The sequence below is a fragment of the Camelus ferus genome, chromosome 1 (genome assembly GCF_009834535.1).
Source record: "Camelus ferus isolate YT-003-E chromosome 1, BCGSAC_Cfer_1.0, whole genome shotgun sequence".
NCBI lineage: Eukaryota > Metazoa > Chordata > Mammalia > Artiodactyla > Camelidae > Camelus > Camelus ferus.
Window position 1 is genome coordinate 83,294,501 of NC_045696.1, and position 25,079 is coordinate 83,319,579.

Below are 25,079 nucleotides of genomic sequence, written 5' to 3' on the forward strand. Positions count from 1 at the left end.
ATTTACCAAGGTCATTAATGCACCAAATGTAAATGGTCTCCCATTTATCAAATGCCCTGGGGAAAGCAGCAGATAAGTGAAATGATAGATAAACAGATGAAACTCTAGGCTAATGGGCTGTATATCAATGAGTCAATGCCACGTTTATGAAAGGTTTTGGAAAATGATTCCTATTCTTTGCTTATTTTTAAAGTTCTAAATCTCAGGAAGGTAGTTGTAGGACTAAAAACTAAATTTAAAAGAAGAGCCATCAGAAGCATTTCTCCTATGACTTTTCTCATGATAATTTGCATTTCTTTATATTAATTTCAGCAGAACTTATCAATATCTCCACTTTTGTATCTGTATTGCTCCTCTTTTTCTTTTTGTGAAATCATCAGTTAATACGTTATCTCACCCAGGGATTATTTCTCCTACTTCTTCCCCCTGACAAACTTATAGGGACTTTATGTAAGAAAAAAAAATAGCATGCTAAAAAATTATTTTAAAAAAGAAGAATCTTTCAATTTGGTTAATTATAAGCAATCTCTTTTTGATCAAAACAAGTTATTAAAATGAATTTAGGGTGACAGAATTAAAGTTGACAAAGAGAAGACTTCTTTTCTAGAGCAAGTTATATAAGGCTAAATCAGACGTAGGTCAGTGGGAAACAAACAATGCTCAGAAACAAACTTTCTCTGTTTCCAAAGTGACAAAGAGTTGAGACGGCAAGTCAGATACTGGATAAGAGGAGACATGTTAAAACACAAAGGTGAAGTCAGACCATTAACGAGATTCAGGAATAACGAATGTGTCTTCCCTGGGCAAGTGGGTTTTCTGTTTACTAAACAAATGTGTATCTTGATACCTCCAACTGATAACTGAGAAAGGTGCCTGTGGTAAGTCATGTTTCCTCCAATTCAGGCTGGGTGTTGGGGCTCAGCATGGCTATCAGAGCTGCTGAGTGAGTTGAAGACAAGCACGAACAGGTGACCATGGGCACAGGTGATCAGCCTCAGAGGAGGGGTTCCTGGGAACAGAACTCCTCCAGTTCTGACAGGGTCGGAACCTTGACAGTAGTTTCCATCAGAAGCCACAGAGGAAATGATCTTGTTGGTGGTTTCACAAGGCCAGTAATAATTGCCCCTCGTAGGGCTTGAGCTGGGAAGCAAGACCAACCAAGCTCCACCAAAAAAAAAAAAAAAAAAAAAAAAAAAAAAAAAAAGCAGGACCTTGGGGCTCAAAGGGAAGGGACAGCAGGAAATGCTAGAGGAAATCTCTTAGAGTTGAAAATGTTAGATGCTTAAGCTCAGAATAACACTTCAGAATCTGAAATCCTGGACATAAACTCCCCCCGAAAAAACTCTATAAGAATATAGTTGCTGATATGTGTATTGGTTGTTAAAATGTTGATGTTTTTCTGTACTAGTTGGAAAGTATTCTCTGTCCTGAGAACACTGAGTGCCCCCCACCCACTGGGCTGCCTCCCCAGTCCCGGGGACCTCACAGACTTCTCCCAGCTCAGATAATAAATTATTACAGCAGGGGCCCTCAAAAACCCTGGCGGCTCTGGCATCTGCTCTGAATTTGCAGATTTTCCTGTGTCCTACAGGTTACTAAATAACTTTTTCTGTTTGCTTATTATGTAGTCCACTTTTATTTCTCCATTGTTCTTATACTGTACTTTATAACTTTTTAAAAAAATCCCAACCTAGGATCCAATAGAGGATCATTTGTTGCATTTGCTTGTATTTGCATTTGTACTATCACATTTACATAAATCCAACACTTAAAATGAATTTTATCAGTTTTTTCACTCCCTCCTCACTGCAACCAGCTCTCCTTTCACAGCAGTCTTCCATACACGTCACCAGAAAGGAAGCCCCCCTTCCCCCAATGATCACCTGCACCTACAATGTTAACAAAAAGGAATGTTAGTATCACTATTTGGTACTGAATTCAAAGCTTTAATTAGTGTTTCCAATTCCAATGGCCCTTTCTGAGATTGTCACAGCATGAAATAAAGGAAATACAAGATGTGACTATGAAGTGATGAAACTGCCTTTCCCATGTGGCTTGTGGGGGTTTCCCTGCTTACTTTTTAGTTATGCTTTGTATTACTCAGTAGGTAAAACCAGCCTTCTGAGCAGGAAGGCTTCTCACACGGCCCAAATAAAACATGCATTCTTCTTCTCACGTTCACAAGGGTTCTTTACTCAGGAGAATTTAATGTGTATAAAGAACACCAGAGCCTAGTGTTAATCTGTTCTTTTAAAATATTTTTTTCTAAGAATATTAAACAGAATTTTATCTAACATAAGAGAATACTATCAATGTCCCAAAAGGTCAGCAAACCAATAAAGGACCAAAATAGCAAAACCCTACTCATATATTTCTTATGAGGACAGAATTTTCAAAGGACGCCAAACATATTATACTGAGTGGCTTGGTCTTGTCACCACCAGTCACTTGAAAACTCCTCAGACAGTGGCCAATAGTGCAGCAACAGAATCAGGCATGGACTCTTCAGGATGGCCATTTACCCCAAGGTTTCATTTATTGGGATGAACCTTTTCATTTTTTCCTGCAGAATTTAGAGATTAATGACATGATGCTTTGGGGTGTATTGGAAAGGATGCTGAGTGCTTCCTAAAAATGTATCACTGACTTCCATTAATGGCATAGCCAAAGAAAGACAAGACAGTAGCACTGGTGCCAGAGGTTCATTTCCCTATCTGAACAAAAACCCAGTATCCTAAGAAAGTGAAACCTGCCATTTTAATTTTTCTGCTGTTGAACCAACCTCCTCAAAATAATTTCATCTAAAACCAATTGTCTATTTATAGTGAAAAATCAGAGGATCAAGGAAAAGACCAGTGCAGGCAGCAGCCTAAACCTGTGTGCTATGTAGACATGTAATATGTCCACAAGGCAATCTTCATTAATGTCATGTTGGATATCTTTTAACTATTTTCCCCTCTTTAGAGCAAAAAATACATACATATATGACTGTAATACTTCATGCATGTTGTTTTACCAGTATGGGATCACACTGCACACTTTCTTTTATGAACCACTTAGTTTTATTAACTCAATAATATTCTATGACTATTTTCCAGGTTATGACCATTCTACAATGTTTTAATAACTGCAAGGAAGTGTCATGATATATATGGAGAACTTCTTATTAATGGAGTTCAGTCTATTTATATTCTTTCAGTATTATCAATAATTCTCCTATTAGCATCCTTCTAGCTAAATATTTGTTCATATTTGTGCTTATGATAGGACTCCTTAACATTGCTGAGAACAATCAGACACAACTGAAGCTAACCCATCATTTGTATGCTGGTCTCAAAGTTCTGTCTGCAAAGGAAATATTGCAAGCATACTCTGTGCTTGATACTATAATAATGATTTCAGTGTTCTCACTTCAGAGAGCTATTTCAAAGTGTCTGCCATGTGTACCCTGCATTAGAAATGAATATCACAATATTTTGCATATTTTAAAAAAGTGTTTTGACTTTTAAAATTTAAACCTAAGTAATTCTTTAGACCAGAAATAGTTGTATTCTCTGTAAAATGTGAATCATAGATAGAGCATCACAAGTCACCAGGGAATGGTAAGTTATTCAATAATTTGTGTTTGAGTAAATGATAAGCAGTCTAGGGTAAAATCCATTTAGAGCCTCACCTCACACCATTTACCAAAACCGATTTGGGTAGATCAGAGTTAAATACTTTTTAAAACAAACTATTGAAAAACTGGAATTGGATATTCATCGAATCTCTGAAGGGGGGAAGAGTTTTTACAATCAGCAGTTAGAAAAATCACAAAGAAAGATAATCAATGAATTTGTACTCAGGAAACGTTTTCTAAACTTTTGCGTGCTATAAACACATGGATCAAGAACAAACAAACTTGTAGTGTTTGAAAAATGACAAAATAACAGATTACCATCCTCACTAATGAAAAAACATTATTAATAAGAAAAATCACTAAATAGTTTTTTTTTTTTAAAAAAGAAATTCTGTACAGGCAATTTACAAAAGGTTGCAATTCCCGACATTTTAAAAAGTACCATTTGATTCACTAGAAGCCAAACAAAGCAAACTAATACAATAACAATATATCATATTTTAACCTATAAAATATGACAAGTAAAAAAAAGATAAGGTATAATAAAAGGATGTTTTCCTTTTCAGATATCAGTACACATGGTTATTTAAATTTTTATAAAGAAATATGTTAACATTAATAAGATGCTATAGGAAATGCATATGCCTTCATTTATTGAAAAATGAATAACAATTAAGTTACCAATGACATTGTGTAAATTGGAATACATTCATGTTAAATGAGGTTTCAAAAACTATGAAGCCACATGTATGCAGGTGTACAAATATAGCATCACAGTATGCAAAAACAAATAACGGTTCCCATAGTCGACTAGCACAGTGTACCCATCATGAAAATTCATGCAATAATTATTTGTTAAATGAGCAAAAACAAATATATTTTAGCAATGATAAATATAATAATATTTCATGAGTATTTTCTAGGTTGTGACTATCTGTAATGTTTCAATAATGGTTCTATAATGTTTCAGTTAAAAAAGAGTCTGGAAAGAAATGTTGTATCAAGATGCCAAAACATTTGTATTAGTATGGTCATATCATGGGTGATTGTTTTTCATGTCCCTATATTACTTTCTATTTTCAATTAAGTTAATTTTAAATACAAAATTATAATTAAACAAACATATACTTTAGACTCTGTTCTATCACAGTTTAATCACTTTCAAGTTGTTCTGTGTAATAGTGTGGTTCGTTGCAATCCTGAAAATGCTCCGTGCAGAAGCATAGAGAAAGTTGCTTTACCACCTTTTTTTTTCTACTTCTTCAGTAAACAAATTTCATTTCTTACTTGGGAGATAGAAAAATAATAAGGAGGGTTTCTGGAAAGAACTCTTGGGAGACCTAATGTTCGAGAGATGGCTAGCATTTCCAAATGTCCACAATATATATTACTCTTATATTAGTTTTCCTTATATAAAATTACCTGAAATACATAAGCATGTAGGCTGAAGAAGAGCCACATCAGGACCCAGAGATGCAAACAGATCAATGTTTGCCTGAGTTTATAGTTTCTGCAGGGTATTTGGTGGAAATCCAGGTTGAATTTGACAAGCACATGAGAAGCCATTGGGAGCATTTGAGCAGGTGAACTGTGTGAGCTCAAACCAATGCATCGGACAGTGCCCTCACTGCCTCTCTGAGGTTGCCTTCCTGTTGTCCCCGGAGGTCTTTCCTCCATCCCCAGCCTTTAAAACATAATTGATTTATATTTTTATTCCGTTGGTACTCTTCTTCCGGCCATGTAACAGCTGATTAATCCAAACTAATGTGTCAGTAATCTCCCCTTTCACGTAACCAGCATATTTTAACAACAGCCTTCTGGGATAATACCTAACTCAAGAAGGACAAAGGGATTTTACGTGTTAGTTCCAGTGGACTGAATGTGGCTTCCTACACGTTGTGGTAAGACAGGATCTGATACCATTTCTAATTTCAGCAGCAAAAATTACCATGAATAGTAAGTTTGCCATTGGCATAGGATTGGGTGAATGGTAGCACATGTAGAGTGCTTGCCATTTCAGACTTATCCCAAAAGCAAGACAATTACTTTAGATGATGAAAGGGATTGTATTTGCCACATACAACAACTCACACCATGTGTGTGACTGACAGTGGGCCAGTAACACAGAACAGCCACGAAACAGATCTGAATTGCATATATGCTTGTAGAAGGTGCAAAAATGAGCAAACCCCAGATATTCAAAATCTTTCCCAATCAGTCAGTGGCCCCTAAACCACCATCCCTAGACCGATCTGTAAGCAAGTTTTGTGCTCATTTGTACCAAAATTTTAAAAAAAAAAGGAAAATCATAATTTTTAATAAAGTTTAACTCTTCCTTAATTTAAATATATTTTTTTTAATTCTTAGGTTGTGTCATTCCTTTTTTAAGTACTAAAATGATCTTTTGTATGAAATGATAGTAACCATAGATGGATTTTTTTCCCTAATACACTCACTATGTTAATTTCCTCATTTAAAAAAAGTGGAAACTCGCAAAAATCTAAGTCTTAGAAACTTATCTCCAGTTAACAAAGTATTTTAGATAGTCTATCAGTTTGCTTAATATTACTTAATATTACATTTTCAACTATGAACGCATAGAAAATAAATATCTCTGCTATTTCCTCCTTATTAGAAAAATAATATTCAACATAATTTCCCTCCTTTTGAGAACTCAGAGGCCATGGCTATGCTCATTATTTATTATACTCTACTGTAACTAGAACAAGCTCCTTGGGTCTATCTTCAACGAACCCATGCTATCTCATGACTTGAATAGTTCCACAATTGTTCTAATATTTCTCTATCCCATACTCCCACTTTGTCAACTGTGAGTTCTCCCTGCTGAAGCTGGGAGCAGTCCATTTGTTCTGGCTGCCTCCTCACCCAGCAACAATTTAGGTAAGAACCAGGCAACACACCTGATGGAAGAAAGTGAAGTTCATAACTTTTAGTTTGACCTTTGAAACATCTAATTTGACTTGGGGAAAAAAAAAATGCTTGTGATGATGTTATGGTTCTAAGGTGTGCTCTAGAGAAGTATGTGGCAAACTTAATTATTGAAGGCAGGATGACTCAACACCCATTCCCCTCATGCTGTTTTTGTCTTCTATAGAGGCCAGAAAGCTTTTATGCAGCTAGAGGTGGCCATGTGACACAGTGGCAGCTTATGGGATGGAAACAGAAGTCTGCACAGGATTTCTGGGGACTTTTCCTAATACGAGCACTAACCCATCCTAGCTTATGCATCATCTTTGAGAATGGAATAGAGCTGAGATGCCTGGAGGTACAAAGGCCATCTTGAAACCATGAATGAAAAGTATGAAGTAATAGTGAACATTCTACCGATGCTGAAGTGGGGAAGTTAAATTGAAGGCATTCTTGAGCCATTTTACCAGCCCTGCATGCCTTTCCCTAGACCACCTGCTATGGGAGACAAACTACTAACTGTGTAAGCATCTCTTAATTATTCATGGTCGAACATATTCTACATCATAGCTGAGCATCTTAACATGATTTCTCTAGAGGTAGATTCCATTGAATTTGCTTTATCCTTGAAATATTCCCCAAGGAGATTTCAGAATTACAAAATACAGTCAAGGTCACTGAAAAATTGATGAAGAGAGTTTCACGGAGCAGAGTGAAAATGTATATCCAAAGCACGTTGGTAAACCATACCTCAATTTTCATTTGAAGAATGAGAAGGGTCTCTATAAGCAAATATTTCCAGGACCACAAGCCAAGAGACCCTTTTATTACTATAGAACGGCTCATTTCTGTCCTTTTACTGTTTCAAAACTCAAACCAATAAAGGCAAGCTTCTGATGTCAAACTGAATGCAGAAATATTTTGAAAGTTTCTTTTCTGGTGCATCTTTAAATGACAAGTTCTGTACGATGGGAAAAAAAAAAAGTTCATCAAAAAGTGTTAGAAAACTTGAGGCACTTGTCCAGAAGTCAGGAATGTGACGAATTTAAGCAAGTTGCAGAGAGCTTCACAATGGATTTAATAACTAATGGTTTGGTAAAAATTGAAATCAAATGTGTTCCATCTATAGGATGTTTATCATTGATTTTCTCCCCTTTTATTTCCATAATAACAATGTTAAAATTTTTTGTGAAATACCTTTAGACACTGAAGAGCTCATTTGAGGAATTAAAAAGAAAAGCTCATATAAACGAAATAGACCAAATGTTTGCATCAGCGTCTTTTCATTTTGCATCTTATTACCCGGTCACTCATGGAGAACTCAAAAAGCAGAATGCTGAGGTCCATGTATTTAGGGCACACAGATATTTGAAATTTTATAATAAAAGCTCCCCATTTTAGCAATGAAGATAGATCTAAGCAGGAGCATCCTTGGCTGGATGGAGGAATTCCCTTGCCCCTCAAAGGTAGGTGTCTTGCATTGGGAGAATGATAGACTATCGTAAGTAATATTTTAAAAAATCATATTCAGAAGTCAGAGTCTGAATACAAAAAGTGGGTAACTGCCTCTATTTGTCTATTATTCAAAAAAAATCTTTAAAGTACTATTATAAATACAAAATAACCATACTGTTCTTAAAAAATAGAAAAATAGAGGAAATAAAATCATCGATAGACCTACCAGCCTCAAAAAACATAATTGCTATTAGCATTTTTTGTATTTTCTTTGCAAAAATTTTCCATTGCTTTGTCATTTACAAAACCATTCTGTACTTATAATTTTGTATCTTGCTTTTTATTGACTTCTTTGAAGGATTCTCATATTGTTGTAGCTTTATAATCATCATTTTAATGACTGTACTGTAATTCACATTTAATACAGTATAATTTTCTTACTTGTCTTGGGTATTTAAGTTGTTTCCAGTAACATGATGTGTTGTCAAAAAATGTTAACCTAAAAATAAAAGTCATGTATCATGCTCTTTATTTTAGATTTTTCCTTTAAGATGTATTTTCAAAGTATTATTACTGGGTCAAAGGGTACGAACACTTTAATGGTTCTTTATACATATTGTCAAATTGTCTTCTAAAATGGTCGTAACAATTACACTCCATCAGAAATATGTGGAAAACATTCATTAAGACTTATTTATGCTGGCAGAGGGAATAGGACATTTTGCACCCAAGCGGGCGGGAACCATTCAAACATTTTCTACAGTGGCAGAGAGCATTCCTAGGAACACTCATCTCCATTTCTGTCTTCTGAAGAAGGTTTTGGAGGTTAAATATAAGGAAAGTACATTGTCACTAACCTCTTAGAGATTTGTTTTGCACACTAGTATCTTCAAAGTTCTGCGATATCCTGTCAGAAAGACGACTGTTTAACTGTGTTTAGCCACATGTTTCTCAAACACACCTCCTGCTGAGTGCCTCTAAATTTTTGTAGGACCTGCTCTCCTTTTGACTTATTAATATGCTCTAACAAATATACCTTTAAAAAAAGACTGATGCACACATCCTATGCAGTTGTTTAATAGAATCAGAAGAATCCCCCCAAAATCTGAACCTATTTTAGAAAATTCCTGCTCCAAAATGATGGCAGAACTAGCCTAAGGACAGCTTTAAAAAAGACCTAGACGTTAGCAGGTCTGGATTAGCCCAGACTTCGCCAAGATTTCAGGTTCCTTGAAGTCTTTGAGGAGGGCTAGAAAAGGAAGTTTTCTCTAGTCAGCTGAGTATGTGATCACAAAAAGAATTCTTTGTTCCCTGTTCCTTATTTTCCCTCCGGTTTATTTAAACTAATTCTGATTTATATGATTCTTCTATTGCAATAAAGCAGCTGCTGTGTCACAAATAAGAACATAATTACAGGAAAAAGAGAAGCCCTGGGGTGACAGCAGCTTTCACAGTATATTCCAGGTGAGCCACTGGCACAGGGTAGGATCACTGTGAACGGCACCCCTTATTGTTAACAGTAGTATCTACACTTTGTTCCTGGTTAATAAAAGGACTAAACAATTTCCTTACAAGATGAATTGGCATTTTCAAAGAATTTTCATTTGACAAGTGCCATTTTCAGGTCGTGATTTTAAACCACTTGTTAACAACACTAATTGACTCAGATGCTTCATAAAAGTTTGGCAACTGAATGAACTCCAAGGAACAAAGATAAACAGATCAAGCCCAAGGACGCTAAGCGCAGAAAAGAGAAAAATGTCAATAGAAACAAAACTGAGCAAAAACAGGAGGACAAAGCAAATGCAAGCTTTACAAACTAAACAAATAACATCATCCATGAGGCTGATAACTTGTTCTCCCTGAGAACCTCAACCTCTGCCATGTGAAACAGTGTTCAAATATAAAATGAAGATTTATTGGACTATCAGAGAGACACAGTCAAAAAACATAATTTTGCAATGTAGATATGAAAACCTGGCAGTAAAATTTTCAACCTTATTACGTCCCTCCCTAATAAATGGTCTAATTGATAAAAAAAAAAAAATGAGGAACACAGTCCAAGTACTTTTAATAGCAATATTAGTAGTCTGTTTAAAAATGTGGACTCTGAAGCCAAAAAGTTCCGGATTCTCTCTATTCATAAACTTTTAGGATTTGAGGAATATTATTATTTTCTCTAGTGTTCAGCTTCTTCATATATAATCTCAAAGGGTGGTGAGAATTAAATGAGATAATGCCTATCAAGTATTTAACACTGTGCCTGGCTCATAATAAATACTCAGTAAATATTAACTATTATTAAAACATTGTAAATTTTATTGGAAACACAAATGATAACCTACGGGGTAGTTATGAGTTGAGACCCTAACCCAGTACCAACAGAAAAGAGCTACTGAGCTCTATTTGGGGCTGTGGCTCAGAGAAACTGTATGACTTTCTAAACTGGTAGAAACCAAGAATGATCATTCATAATCTGGAGTCTCCTGACATGACTCAGTGCTCCTATGCCTCTGGGACTTACAACTGTGTTAGATCTGACTTCTAATGACAGGAGCAGTTTCGTCAATGTCATCTCTGAGCCAGACTTAAGAGGGCAAGACTGGATCACCAATACATAATAAGATCTTTAATGAAATCAGTCCTCCAGGATTAAAGTGTTATTTCCCAATTTTCTTACACTAGACTTAAATTGAGAAGGGACTACTGCACAAAATCAAAGGAAAGATTGGTATAATGAATTATTACAGGAAGTACCCAGAGAAATGGCAGTGTCCTGCTGAAAAGACGTCTTAAATTTTTTTTTATTATTGAAACTTGATGGGCAGAGTACAAAAGCTGAAGCAGATTTCAGTCTGTATTAGATATTTTTCCTCATGGGTATACCCCACCTTGTTTGAAAAAAATAAAGGAAGTTAGGAGCCAACGCCATATTTGTAAGGATCTGAATCATTAAACATAACTTTTCAAAAAAGATACAGTATCGGATCTCCTTTCCTCCATATGAATCTTGGGATAAAGAAAGTAAACTAGAGATAAAACAATCTTTTTCAAGGGTAATAAGTACTAGGGCAGAGGGACCAGTGAAAAGCTGGCTCTACCCACAACCAATAAAATTCTGGAATGATCATTATAAAGAGTATGTGATTTGCTTCCAGAGATGCTGCAACTGAGGACACATTTCTGCCATAATATGATGCTGGTTCCTACCTACTGTTTGGTCCATCTCTCTCTTAGAAATCCAAAAAAAAAAAAAAAAAAAAAAAAAGGATGAAAAGAGTGGAGCAATAATATAAGAGGAGCAATTTGCATCATAACCAACCACATTCATCCATACTACTCATATGTGAGAGGAGACATGGGGCCAGGAGTGCAGGAATAGGGAACCAATGATTGGAACTTTCTCAATCTTATTCTTTTTGCCCATAAATCTAATAAATAAACATCTTTTAAAAACACCTGCTATTCAAGCATATTTAATGGAGTTAAACCATATGTGTGGGCTGGGAAAACTGTAATAGACTGTAATCTTTGAAATTACCCACATAAGTCATTCTGCTTAACTTTTTCTTAATGGGAATTCATAAGATGTCATTAAAATGAGTTTCATACATGAGACTCAAAAGTGGAGAGTGATAAATCAGATAAGCAGTACCCAAACAAGGAACGGTCTTATTGGGCAACAGCAGAGTGAAATGAAACAAAGAGAATCTCTAAAGTTAAAAGGCTACAATTAGTAACCTTGGTCTCGAATTATTGTATGTCTGTGACAAGTTGACAGGGGACTTGTCCTTTTGCCCTGGAATTGATGACTAGCTCCCAAACTAAGACTAAATAGATACTGAGTATCCTGTGTTCTAAAAAGAACTGCCAACATTTGGGGCTTCTTAAGAGGTTCTCACACTAGCTTTGCTACCCAGTGGCCCCCAACCTTTATAAGCAAAGGGCTGAGGGTGGACGGAGTGGTCTGCATTCTTATCACTTGGCACAGCAATGTTATGATTGCTGAGAGACCTCCAGAAAAACAGCATCCTGGCTGTATGACTAGTGCCTTCCCAAGGCTGTGGCCTGCCTGATGACGAAACCCCCACTATGGGGTTTACCAGTTAAGAGGAAGTAGGGCAAATGTGATAAAGAGTCAAAGATGCAAGCAGAAGCCAGAATTTCCATCAAGGAACCAGGCTTTGGGGAATTCCCACAGCAACCTCCCCCAAGAACACATATATGTACCCCCCAAGAAAGCCAGGTGAGGGGCCCTTGCCATACAGCTCCTGCATTTCCCACCGCTGCCTACCATGTCAATCCCCTCTCTGTGGCCTGAACCTCAAGTCTGGCTTTCTCATGGGAATTCTTCCCTTTCCCCCAATGTTTGTCTCAATGCCAGAAGAGTTAGAACCTAAAAGAAGACTTTTTCTTTAAAGCAGTTCTCGAAATCTAGGATCAAATCTCAATAGGGAGACAGAGGAGATGAGATTAGAATTTTTAAATATTAAATGAATTTTTAATAACCAAGCACAACCAGAAAATGTGGACTCTCACTGAGATAATATGATTGCTAACATTTCTCAAACGTTTACTAGGTACTAGGCACTGTGATTTAAATAGGGTAAATCTAATGAATTCTCACAGCAATCTTTCAAATTACTATTGTACAGGGGCAATATTTGCCACGGTAAAATGTGTCTCTTTGGCGTGAGGATTATTTCAGGTTGGTTGCTTTTAAGAAACAAAAGGCTCAGGAAGAGCTTTTACCTCCTCCACCTTAATAGCCTGAAAGGATTTAGATCGGGGGCCTATCCCAGGAAGCGAGCCATCACCAGAGCTAATGTCAGAGAGTGTGAGCACGGTGTGGTAGACTGGGGGAGCTCAGCAAGGCTTCTTTGATCAAAGTCCTCTCTGTGTCCCATTGTCCCTGCCAGGCATAGCAAGCATTTGTTCATCAAACATTTGTTTTTCCCATCTTCCGGTAAATTTTTTCCCTTTGAAGTCCCAAACGCTTACCCCTTCTCCTTTCAGATGGCATATAAGCCTCAGCTGCCAAACTTGTCCCTGGGTTTCATTTTTCTTATGGGGCCCCCAAACATACGTAATTAAAATACTGATTTTCTTCTGTTAATCTGTCTCATGTCAACTGAATTCTTAGACCAGCCAAAGAACGTAGAAGGACAGAGGAAAATATTCTCCTTCTCCAACTCTATTATCCCTTCCATTTTATAGATGTGGGAAATGATGCATTAAAAGTTAAGTAACTATCCTGCAGTTATACAACTGGCTATGTGGGAACCAGGTGGTTCAGGTTCTAGCTGTCAATCACCACAGTCTTCCACCTCTCCAAATTAAGAGGTTACAAAAGGAGACACAAACGTGTACTCGAAGACTGGAAAACCAAAACCATTTCGTATTGCTGCCTACTGAGTTCAATAGCTCAGCAGACTGGTTACATGTCTATGTGAGAAAATATTTAGTAAAATGTGTTAATCTGAAGGGGCTAGAGACCATCTACTCATACTATTTTCAGATACTCTTGTATTTCTAGATATAAAACATGATCCCTAGCTTACTCTTTGTATTGTATTAATTGAAAATAATATAAAGTATAGACACACCTCTTATTTAAAGCTCAGTAATTTTCTAAAAAAATTATTTAGTTAGTTCATTTAATTTTCTAATGAAGAGCCTATATTTATTGCTAATTAAGACATGAATGCTTGATTTGGGAAGAAATGGTCCAGTCTCTTTTTAAGAATGGAAAGAAATTTGGTTGAAAGCAACATATTTCCAGCATCTTCTACATTTAAAATCAGTTACAATGATCTCACCTCCAGCTATTTGATAATAATGGATGAGTTCTCCCAAAAGATGTCTCAAAACTCTGATGTGTAGAATTTTATCCAAGCTTAAACGACTCAGTAAAAAAGCACTCTTTAGAAAGAATTCTCTCATTCATCTCACTGAATATTATAGATAATCTACTGCATTTAGCTAAAACGAGTAAAGTTTAATTGCTTGATCTTTCCTGTAAGGTCTACCTCGAAGCTTCTATTTGTGGGTTGTATTCAGTCTCTTAGTGTAGATGTTTATTTTCTTGGACATAATCTAAAAATAAATAGATATAAAACCTAAGGCTTCTCTGTGTCATGTTCTGTGTTTCCTCTCCTTGTTAACTGGGGAGCCTGTCCTTCCTTCCTGCCTTGCTCTTGTTTCAAACGTGCTACCAAAGGCTGGTTCCCTCTCCTTGGTGACCTGCTCTAATTGGAACTCATTTTGTGTCCCGGCCTCTCTGACCACCCCACAGGCTTCTACCATTCCCTTCCTCTCGTCCTTGCTGATCTGCCCTTGTTCAATTTAGCAGATAATTGCTTTTTTGCATTTCAGATCTTAAAAAAAGCCCGATGCTCTACAGGCGACCTCCTAGGAGTTTTCCGATCTTCCTTTTCATCAACATGGTTATCCCTGTGCTTTGCCTTTAATACTCTCATATGTTTTACTTTTCAAGAAATTCCCACAACTATTTCTCACCAGTTTTCCTCTGAGAGCCTGTGTCCACAGGGTAGTCCCCTCAAATATGCCAAGCTCGATCGTGTGTCTGTTTCATCCCTCTCTGATTATGCTCTCTCGTTTCTTCCCCTTCCTTAGTGTTCTGCCATTTCCCCACCACAAGCGACTGAAAAGGTAACTCAGAACTGTAATTACGCTCCTTGCCATGTATTGAATTACTGGTGTGCGTGTAGCCTCTGAAAGCCCCTGGTGTAACTTCAAACAAATATTATTCCCATTGTGATGAATCTAAGAAAATATAACTAGAGCTACCTAATCCAGAACATTCTCTCCCAATGGCTGGATTTTCTCAAATCTGGTTATTTTCTCTCGTAAACGTCCTTTTATAAGAGTCTCTTTTCTTTATTCCAGCTCAGCTAATCATTTTATTTTTATTTACATATTTATAAGCTGCTTTAGGCCCACACAGCACTTTCAGAGCAGTAAGGAGAACCAAAATCAAAACATAGTCTTTGCCCTAAGAGCTTACAATCTATTTTTGAATTTCCAGTATTTTTCAGAACTGCCCTAAATGAGTCTTTTAGGAGAAAGCTGGAATATACAATAGTAATTGCAATATCTGCAGAACCCAGACGACTCAGAAATAAATTTATTTTCTTCCAGACACAGCTATCAGGGTTGTGAATATGTAAACAGGTTCCGGCCTTTGACACCTGAATGAATGGATTATATCCTGCAGAAACCTGCTTGGCTTGAGAGATTTAATTGAGACAGGAATGCAAGAGTTTTCTCGGGACAAACAGGATTACAGCATTTCAAAAATTTATGAACATGTCACAGTCACCAAACTTAACAATCGTTGGTTGGATTATCTGGCTGTACTTCCAGGTGACCCCTTGAATACAGGATTGAGCAAAAATCCTAATAGTCATGGAACTCTTTGGTAGAGGGGAATGGCAGTGTGCAAACCAGGAATCTTGGGATAAACAAGCAAGTGGAAAACTAGGATTACATACCTAGTGTTTATTCCGAGAAAATTCACTGAAGCCATTCAGAACTAAAAATACCTTCAAAGATGACTGTCTAGAAACATACGCATTAAAATTAAGAGAAATAAGAACTGGCCACTCCCTGAGGGCAGGGAATATCTTCTATTTCTTGGGGACTGTGTTTCAGTCACTGTTCAGCAACTCAGCATCTCGCCCTCCACGTGGTTCTCGCGTCATCTGTGACTTACTGCCTGCACCACCTGCCTGCCCTAGATGCTTCCAGGTTCCCTGTTACTCCCCAGCAGAAAACTCATGCTCCCCTCAGGTACTGCAATTACATCTCTGTCTTTACCACAAGGCTATTAATTCTTTGATGGTGTCTTTGATCCCTGGGTCCCCAGGGCTTTACACAGAGCCTGACGCAAAATAGGTTTTTCAATAAATGCTAGTTGACTGAATAAATGAATTAAGGGATGGATAGATAGATGGAATTAATTGAACTGAACTAATCATAAATGGTAATTTTATGTTCTAAGCTTAATCACTGTTCACTCTAACTCTCTCAGGAAATCTATTCATGTTCCTCATTTCTTTTCTCCCTAAACACACAGGCATCAATTGAATGATTTTAAAGGGTGCTGCACTGATTAGAAATCCTACTTTTGCTCCCAAAATAGAAATTTTAAAAGTCCTTCTGTGTCTGCATCACCAAATACTTTATTGCACAGTGTGAGCCACTGCCATGCCACTCAAGATTAAAAATAAATAAATGGGCAACTTTGCTATTTGGTTCTATCATAATTATCCAGATAACCTTAATAAATATATTTCTGTGTGTGTGTGTGTGTGTGTGTGTGTGTGTGTGTGTGTGTGTGTGTGTGTGTGTGTGTGTGTGTACATGTCTTCTGTCAAAAGAGAATCATCCTTCAAAACACTCGAATAACTTATGGCATTTCAGAGATTAAAAGCAGACTTATTTCACTCCGTTTTGCATTTAGAGAATCTTATTTCTGTTTGTATTAACAGTAAGTTTATCAACAGCATTTTTTATGTCCCCAGACATTTGTGTCAGATGCATGAGCTACATGAGGACGAGAACAAAGGAAGGGTTAGTCTCTAACCTCATGGATCTCACAAATCTAGGGATCCTGGATGGCTAGCTGATGTTCTTGAGGTTTCCAGGGCAAGGGCACAAGCATATCCATCGCTTTAGCCCTCGGGCCTCCCTGCTCACTGGTGTTTGGTGCGCCGCTTCACCAGCCCCACACCGTCTGCGCAAGCCACCACCTGCCATCTACTGCCGTCTGCCACACACCAAGCCCTTCCACAAAAGGGAGAATTAAGCTCTCATTCAACAAATAATTATTGAGTAACTGTTAAGGTAAAATGCAGAGTGCTAGAGGCATAAGGCAGTTTTTCACCAGTCTTTTAATGCCTTCCTGTCAAGCTACAGGATAGGAAGGGGGGTTGGCAAGGGGGATCAGGAAATAGATGCTTGTCAAAAAGAACACAATTCAAGTCAGAAACCAGAATCAACTATTAAAAACAATTAAATCAGAATGTTTTATGTTACAAGGAAAATCATTCATGCTTTACCTTCCTTTAAAAGAAAAATCACAATGAATACATAAATTTATGGTAAGACAGAGATAGATGGTGAAAGAAAGACATGTTTTCCATTTTTTTTCCCCTTGAGGCATACATATGAATTTAATTGCACAAAGGCAGTGGTGTCAAGAACGTAGCAAGTGAGTTTTGTTTGCAAAATTTCAATTTGCAAATGGAGTCAATTATAGTAACACAGAGAGATTTATCGGCTAATCTTCTAGATAACTGAAATCATACTTTAATTTCATATATATATATATATAATATATATCCATTTTTCTCACCTAGAATAACTCTCTTCTCCTTGAAAATAGGGCACACTGTCCTTTTTGGTTATTGAAAAAGTAAAATGTACAGGTGTAGTCTCGGTGTTTTCCGAAAGGTAATTCACAAAAAGTCTTGAAGAAATAAAGCAGTAACCCTTAGTAAAGTGTCATATTTTAACACAAGATTCAGTTGCCATAATGGGGAAATTTATCTTGCTTTAAACCATTGATTATCATAGATTCATTCTCATCAAATGACTTAAAACATGATCCGGGACTCACCTCTGGCCCTCCTATGGGAAATTCAGCTGAAATGAAGTCAGTTACTGACTTTCTCTTATTCAATTTCTAAAACTCAAGAGAAGGTTAGATTTGGGGTGGGGGGGGCAGTTCTGCTTTAGCTTTAAACACAGTGTATGCGAAGTGTGAGGGATAAAAAGGAGCTTCATTTGAAACTTCCAAACTAGGAGACGAGGGGCCTCACAAACTCAGGGGAGGTACAGCAGATGTCACTGTTAGGTTCCTGGGTTGAATTCCGCCTAAATCAGCAGTGGTCAGAACAGCTACCAAGCAGTGAATCCATGAAAACATCTAGGGAAATTAATCCTCTCTCAAGCTGCTACACTGTTGGCACAATGGGCAACCTAAGTGAAGGACAGACAACACGGGCAAAGAATGAATTCATCGTTCAGAGATTATCTTCCTTCTACAACATTTAGCGGCTGGCAGAATAGTGGTAGTACCAGGATACCGCCCATCCATAATGCTCAGTCAAATCTAATACTTCTATTTTCAGGCCTGAATTCAACCACTTAAGTACACTCATTTATCTAATGCTCCTGTTGTAAAATACTGGGAGGGAGGTCTTCTATGGGTCAGTTAAATACGAGACTTAAGCCATGCACCTATCCTAAAGTATGGAGAAGTAATCAGGACAATAAAAATAAATAACATTGAAAAAGGAATCTCCGTGGAAGTCTGGGGTGAGAAAAGTTATTTCCAGCTCTGGTGTGTAAATAAACTCAATAAAGAGAGAAAACCTGAGTTGGGTTTAGCAGAGACTTATAGAAAAGCACCGTTTGTGGATGGAGGAAATGGAAGATTAAAGGGGCGGTTATAGGCAAAGTTATATATGGCTTTTGTGGGGCTACGGGCAACACAAAAACGATACATGTTTACACTTCCTCAGTCTCCTACCACTTGTTAAAATCCTACCTCAGCTTCTTCCCCTCTCCCCAGTCTCTAAGTAGGATTCCCCAACTGGAGGGTATTAAGTGTACTTAATAGAAAAAAAGAGAGAGAGAGAAAATGAAGAGTAAAATCCAGGAACACTAGGAGTAGAGAAGCACTTTGTTCAGAAGCTTTGAAAAGGGGGCAGAGCCCTGGGAAGGCAGCGAGTAACAGGCAGTTGTTCCCACAACAGTCACATGGGGTTTCCCTCTGTTTTAGGGAGCCCGATGCTGATGCTCCCAGAAGTGAGCGACCTTGTTCAAGCTGAAGGGCATCAGGATACACCACCCAAACACCCACTTTCGAAGAAGGGTTATTTTGAGCTGAAGGCAACTGAGAAACAGCAGGCTCAAAAAAACCTCTCTGCTCTGCTCTGGTTTCCCTCTGTTCGCCTACACCAGACTTCTGTCAGCCCAGAGGGGGCACCAAGAGCTATCTACCTAACACACCTTACAGACAAGTCCTATCTGCCATTCCTTTCCCCCAAATTTACCTTCCCAGTTTGCCATCCCTAGAAGCGTAAACCTCTTTTCCTTTATCGTCACTTCTCTACAAATGCATTGTTCTTTGTTAAAATGGTATATAAGCCCCTAGATTCCAGCCACTTCTTTTGGATCTTCACTATTTTTCTATGAAGTAGAAATGTAATAAACCATCTATCCTGTTAATCTGTTATTTATCAGTTTAATTTGCAGTGCCTCAGATATTGAACATAAGAGAGTAGAAGAGAAAGCATTTTCTCTTCTGTACAATGCATGTAGCTGGTAAGCACCCAGATTCCAGCAAAGGTTGAACTGATCCCAAATCCATGATCTTCTCTACACCAAATGCCTTCCCTCTGCAAAGGCAGGAGAGTATGTGGTGTGTGCTGTGGCTGAAGTGTGGGGTAAAGAGGAGATCAGGCATATGACTAAGAGGGTGTCAATAGCCGAGGGTCAGAATATCTTAATAGGAATAAAAGAAGGAAATGTTTCCAGGTATACATGAAGTAACTAATCTTCCCCCAGGATCTTTAGAAGAGAAGAGATTTAGATCCTAAAAGTTAGCAGCAGGAAATGATGTGCATAGTGGTGATTTAAGTCACATAACAGAGAAACTGAAGGAAGATTCTGAGGATTATAATGGTTTATAAGCCTTCTGGATTCATGCTGCAAAGTTGTGAATAAATATCCCCCGGTTTGCCTTCCCAGGCTCCACTGCTGCTGGTTCTCAGATGCAGATTCTGCCTTCACATGTCCTGGCACCACTCTGCTGCCTGCAGAGGTCCCAAAACGATCACTCTGGTATCTGCTTTTCCAGTTATAAAACAGGAGAACAGCCCCCACCCAGCGTCGAAGCAGCAAGTACGACAGACACACTAGTGCCTAAATGAAGCCTTCTGTTTTCTCTTGTGTGATCAGAAGAATCAGGGAAGGAGGTAAAGGTGGAAGAAAGCACTGAAAAAGAGAAAACTCAGGAGACCCATTACTTCACCTGTCTGAAGCACTTTGTAAAGGCATAAATACACCTAGAATATTTTTTTCTAATATATACAGAATATCTTAAAACCTATCCCTTAGCAATCAGGAAAGCAGCCTTTGCAGTAAACCTGTCTCACTTCCACCTCAACAATTACCATGTAAGAATGAGAAAGAGAGAAGAAAACATTCAGGCATGTTTTGATTGTGTGTGTTTCTTCCGTCTTTACCTGTCATCTCCGAGCTCACCTCTTGTTATTTAATAACTCAGCTTTGCTTATGGCAAAGGCTCGATGTACCTTTTGTTTAAGCTGAGAATTCAGTGCTTAAAAAGAGACCCAAGCAAAACATTTTACAGACTATTCCTGAGAGAGCGCAGAATTAAATTGTTAAATGTTCTACTATAATGAAATTTTGTATAGTCAGTGGGAAAGTAGCTGTTGGCCATTTATCAGTTTTTCTAGTTGCATTTTTTATGCGTGGAAAGCATAATTAGAAGCCCCTACAGGTGGAAAGTCTTATATAATAGTAGCACATTTTATCAGAATGGTGCTTTTTAATTTGCAAGTTTTAGAGCATTTTACAGTGATGATCTATAGCAATAATAGCTAGCACATCTTTAAATATTTTAATACAGAACTGTGTGTGGAAGAGAGAAAGCACTTACAAAATGCACTAGACGTAGGTAGGGAACATTGTACCCATGATCTCAAGTACTAGCAAATATGTGCAAATAGGTCAACAATTAGATCTCATAGATTAGCAGGTATCCAAGGATGGGCAAATGTACACTGGATAAAGTGACTGGAATAAGCAATTTACATTTGCAGAGTGCTCTTTAGTTTTTTAAAGACATTGACACCCTTTACTTCTCATGACAGCTCTCTCTCTATTTTAGAGATACAGCTACTCAGATGGGGAAGAGCTTTGCCTGAGGTCCTCTATCTGGCGGCTGTCACCCAAGATGAGGCTCACACCCTTCTGAGTCCAAGTACTGTCCTCTTCGCGCCATGGCTACATGGTGGCTTCCCCAGGAACTGTGGGGTGATGGACCCAGTCACATCAGTTTATTCTCCTGTAAAATGGGGCAGTAGTTCCAGATAACTAATTTACCTTCTTTCATAGCTGTAAAAACTCTAAATTCTACTCTAATAAGGAGAAAAAGAGCCTAAGTTGCAACCTTAGCAAAGTGTGTGCTTTGTGAGAGAAAAGAATTATGACTTTTATAAAGAATCATATCACTTATACGTGGAATCTAAAATAAATGACACAAATGAACTTATTTACAAAACAGAAACAGACTCACAGCCATAGAAAACAAAGTTACGGTTACCAAAAGGGAAAGGATGGGGGGAGGAATAAATCAGAAGTTTGGGATTAGCAGATACAAACTACTACATATAAAACAAACAACAAGATCCTACTGTACAGTACAGGAAATTATAGTCAATAGTTTGTAATAATCTATAACAAAAAAGAATATACATGTATAAATGAATCACTATGCTATACACCAGAAATTAATACAATGTTGTAAATCAACTATACTTCAATTTTAAAAAGTCTTATCACTTTATAGAATGCTGAGACATTCTATTGTCTGAATGTCTGAAGACAGATTACTGAGGTTCTTCTCCCCTTCCTCCTTCCCTTAGCTTTTTATTCGTAAAACAGAAACAAACTTGCCTCTGTCTGGCAGTGTTGTGGGGGGGGAGGGTCTTACACACACACTGATGTGGTAGTATTTAAACCCAGTCATGAGTTACTTATTGCATATGAAAATAATTTAGGGAGATAGAACAGCTTTTGAAAATGAAATAGAACACAACAGAAAATATGAGTGTATCCTATGAAGAAAAATTAAACAAATTTGGAAGAAATGAGCAAAACATTTGGGCAGTCTCTTTTTCAACACCATACAGGATTATTATTTAAGGGGTCCCACCAAGAATTACTTAGAGGAAGAAACTTTGCTTGACTCTACTACTGATGCAGGGTCCCAGGGTTAGTGAAAGTACACATTCATGTGTAGATTTTTATATAGTAGCTACTAAAATAATTTATGTTTAGTAGAAAAGATAACCCTAAAGTTATGACTGATTGTATATTAGCACATTCGCTAGTTTGGTGTCTAACTTAGCCATCTTAACAACTTTTATTAAATTGCCTATAAATACCCAGTTCCTCAGATAATCTTTTAATCAGTCTTAACATCTTATTGATTCCCTCATTAATTAATAAACTGAAAGAAATCTTTGACAGTGTTCATTTTCTTTTTGTGTGAAAATCATATTTTTAACTTTAAAAATGTTATACTTTGACAATCTTATAAAGTATTGTTTTATAAAACTTTGGTTTCAATTGTAGTATTATATGAATATAAGAAGTCACATTGTAAATTGTGTTTCTTATTGTGGATCTTGTTCAAAAGAGTTTGAAATCCTCTAAAATAGAAATTTTATGTCATGACTTCTTGAAATTATCTATTTCTCCAATTCAAACAATCCTGCATTACTGCTTCTCCTTATTTTTAAGTTCAAGCTTCAAATAACCAATTTTTTTTCATGTTTCTGTAAGAATTACCTGCAAGAAGTCCAAATCCTGGGAGTAATTTTTAAAGTAACTGAAGTGTCAGACGAGATAGCAAATCTCTTCCCAGGGTGGACAGTCCCCTGGGGTGTGAATTGGTGGTTAGGCCAGTTCACTACTTCTGTCTGCAGTAGCAGACTGTCAGTTCCTGAAAGGAAGCTCTGCTTCATGGCCAGCTGATTTGCAGGGAGAGATTTGGAACATGTCAGAAAAAGGGTAGAAGCACAGAGATTAGAAACTCAAAGTAAATACAGTGGTGGCATGAGTCATTTATTGACTTAGCACAAAATATCATGTGGCATTTTACAATAACAGCAAGATAAACACATGGGAATTCAATTCATAAATAACTAGAATCTCAGTAATAAAGACAGGAAATCAAGGCACAATCGGGCTATATTAAAGCCACAGCAAGAGGCTTGGCTCAGGGTTTTCTCATTCAGACTTGGGTTCCATCTGCCTGTTGGCATCATTTTAACATTGGCTTCTACAGAAAGCCTTCCCTGTGGCTTCTCCACTGGGAACACAGTTTCTCTTCTTTGATTCTCAACCAAAACAGGGGGGATGCAAAAGGCTGGTAAAATTTTGATTGAAAACTGTGTGGCTTTTTCAGTTATAATCCTTTTTGAGAATCTGCAATGATAGAAATTACATTGTTCTCCTAAGGGGAGAAAAAATATAATGTAGTGAATTGCAACTGGTAATATGGTGGATGCTTTAAATTTGTCTTGGTCTTTTATAACATAGCATTTTTGTATACAGTTATCTAACATTCCAGTTGAAATTGTTGTTGCTGTTGTTCAAGAAGAAGTCCTCATTCACAATTTTTTATGCAGTAGAACAGAATGCCTGTATCTGCAACAAGGCAGCTTCTAAACCTGAATTTTTGGCAGTGGGTAGACTGGACAGATATTTTTGTGAAATTCTTCAGCAACATGATTCATTCATGATATCAGAAAGCAATACACAGCCATTAATTACTGAGAAAGCAAGCTTGATTATATTATGCAAAATACCTCTTTGATAATAGGAACTATATATTACCTTCAGTGTATTATAGCAGAGATGATATTCAGCTACATCTGTGCTCTGGCCTTTGGCCACTAACCAGCCATATGACCTTTCCTTGATCAAGTCTACCATTTCACTACAAGCTCCTCAATTCACAAATGAAATAAATAATACAATTTCCATAATGAGACAAACAATAATGAAAAGTAAGTGAAATAATATAACTAAATGTGCTTTATAGGTTACAATATGCTGAAAAATATGAAACATTTTAACGTGTATCTCAAGAAATATTTTATGTGCATACTCAATGTTTCAGTTCATGTGTTTATGATTTATAACGTTCAACTTCAAGTTTATAAAAGATGTTCCTCAAAAGTTATCAGCACAATATAAAATTTAAGCAAAATTTCTGATTTTTCAGGATTCATTAAAAATTGAACTGCTATCTAGGAATTAAAGGTCTCAAGGGCAGAGTTAATAAAATGTATATCTAACCAAGTCAAAAAAAAAAAAAAAAAAACCCTATACATGATTCCACAAAGTCAAACATTCTTAAGGGGAGAAAACAAATAAACCCAGTGGGAAAATGGAGTCTCTCCTGAAAACTGGGAATTTTTGCAGTTTTCACAGGTGAGAAAACACGAGGTTATATGCGATGGCTGAAGAACATTTGAGTACACAGAATTTAATATAATATCTTTCATGATATTAAAAAAAAACCTGAGAAATTACACATTATATCCAATTTATTACCTAATGGCTTGAAGAAGAGACATGGACAGTTAGCACTCTGACAAGCCTCTCCTTAACTATGGAAATAACCAATGTAATGGGATTAATGCTCTCGGGTGGCAAGCAACGGTCTGGAACTTTATAACCTACAGAAACAACCAATTTTCTACTTCTCTGAAGACAGAGCTTCCATTAGGTCAACAAAGCATGACTTCTACAGATGCCCCACAACCACACTCTGACCAGATGGCATCTTTCACGAAAGGATTTATGTAGAGCAGAAAGCTTTAATTTATTAGCAAGGATATTCCACAGTACCTAGAAAATACAGGACTTGGCAAAGTAGCTCAATGCCTGCTCCCTAGATTTGACATAGATGTACCAGAAGTTCTAGACTAGTGAACAACCACACTCTCTCAAGCTTTAGAACAAGCAACACTGACACCATTATTGCATTTCAAAAGACAAGAAAACATATACATCAATATCTCTTGAGATGATTGTGTGATCTACAGTAGGCTGAAACGCTAAGAAGAAAAAGGGATTTATAATAAAATCTTTAATAAATTAATGTTGTAAGTATTCCTTGGAAAATGTTTGTGGTGCTTAAAAGAACAATTTTGACTTGGCTATGGTTCTTTGAAAAAAATCAAGCGGATTTTGTTTCTTAATGCAGGACAGACAGACAGACAAA

General features: G+C 37.1%; 1 protein-coding gene and 1 long non-coding RNA gene across 3 annotated transcripts in view; both read right to left on the minus strand.

The window, feature by feature from the left end:
• LOC102518431 (EGF-like and EMI domain-containing protein 1) overlaps positions 1-25,079 on the minus strand; it is a 497,761-nt gene that overhangs the window by 205,631 nt on the left and 267,051 nt on the right. The window lies entirely within an intron of this gene.
• On the minus strand, positions 1,530-24,627 carry LOC116665328. Its single transcript, XR_004321898.1, has 4 exons — positions 24,618-24,627; positions 7,755-7,761; positions 2,226-2,231; positions 1,530-1,603 (listed from the first exon to the last, which is right to left on the minus strand). It is a non-coding gene; the product is annotated as an uncharacterized LOC116665328 (long non-coding RNA).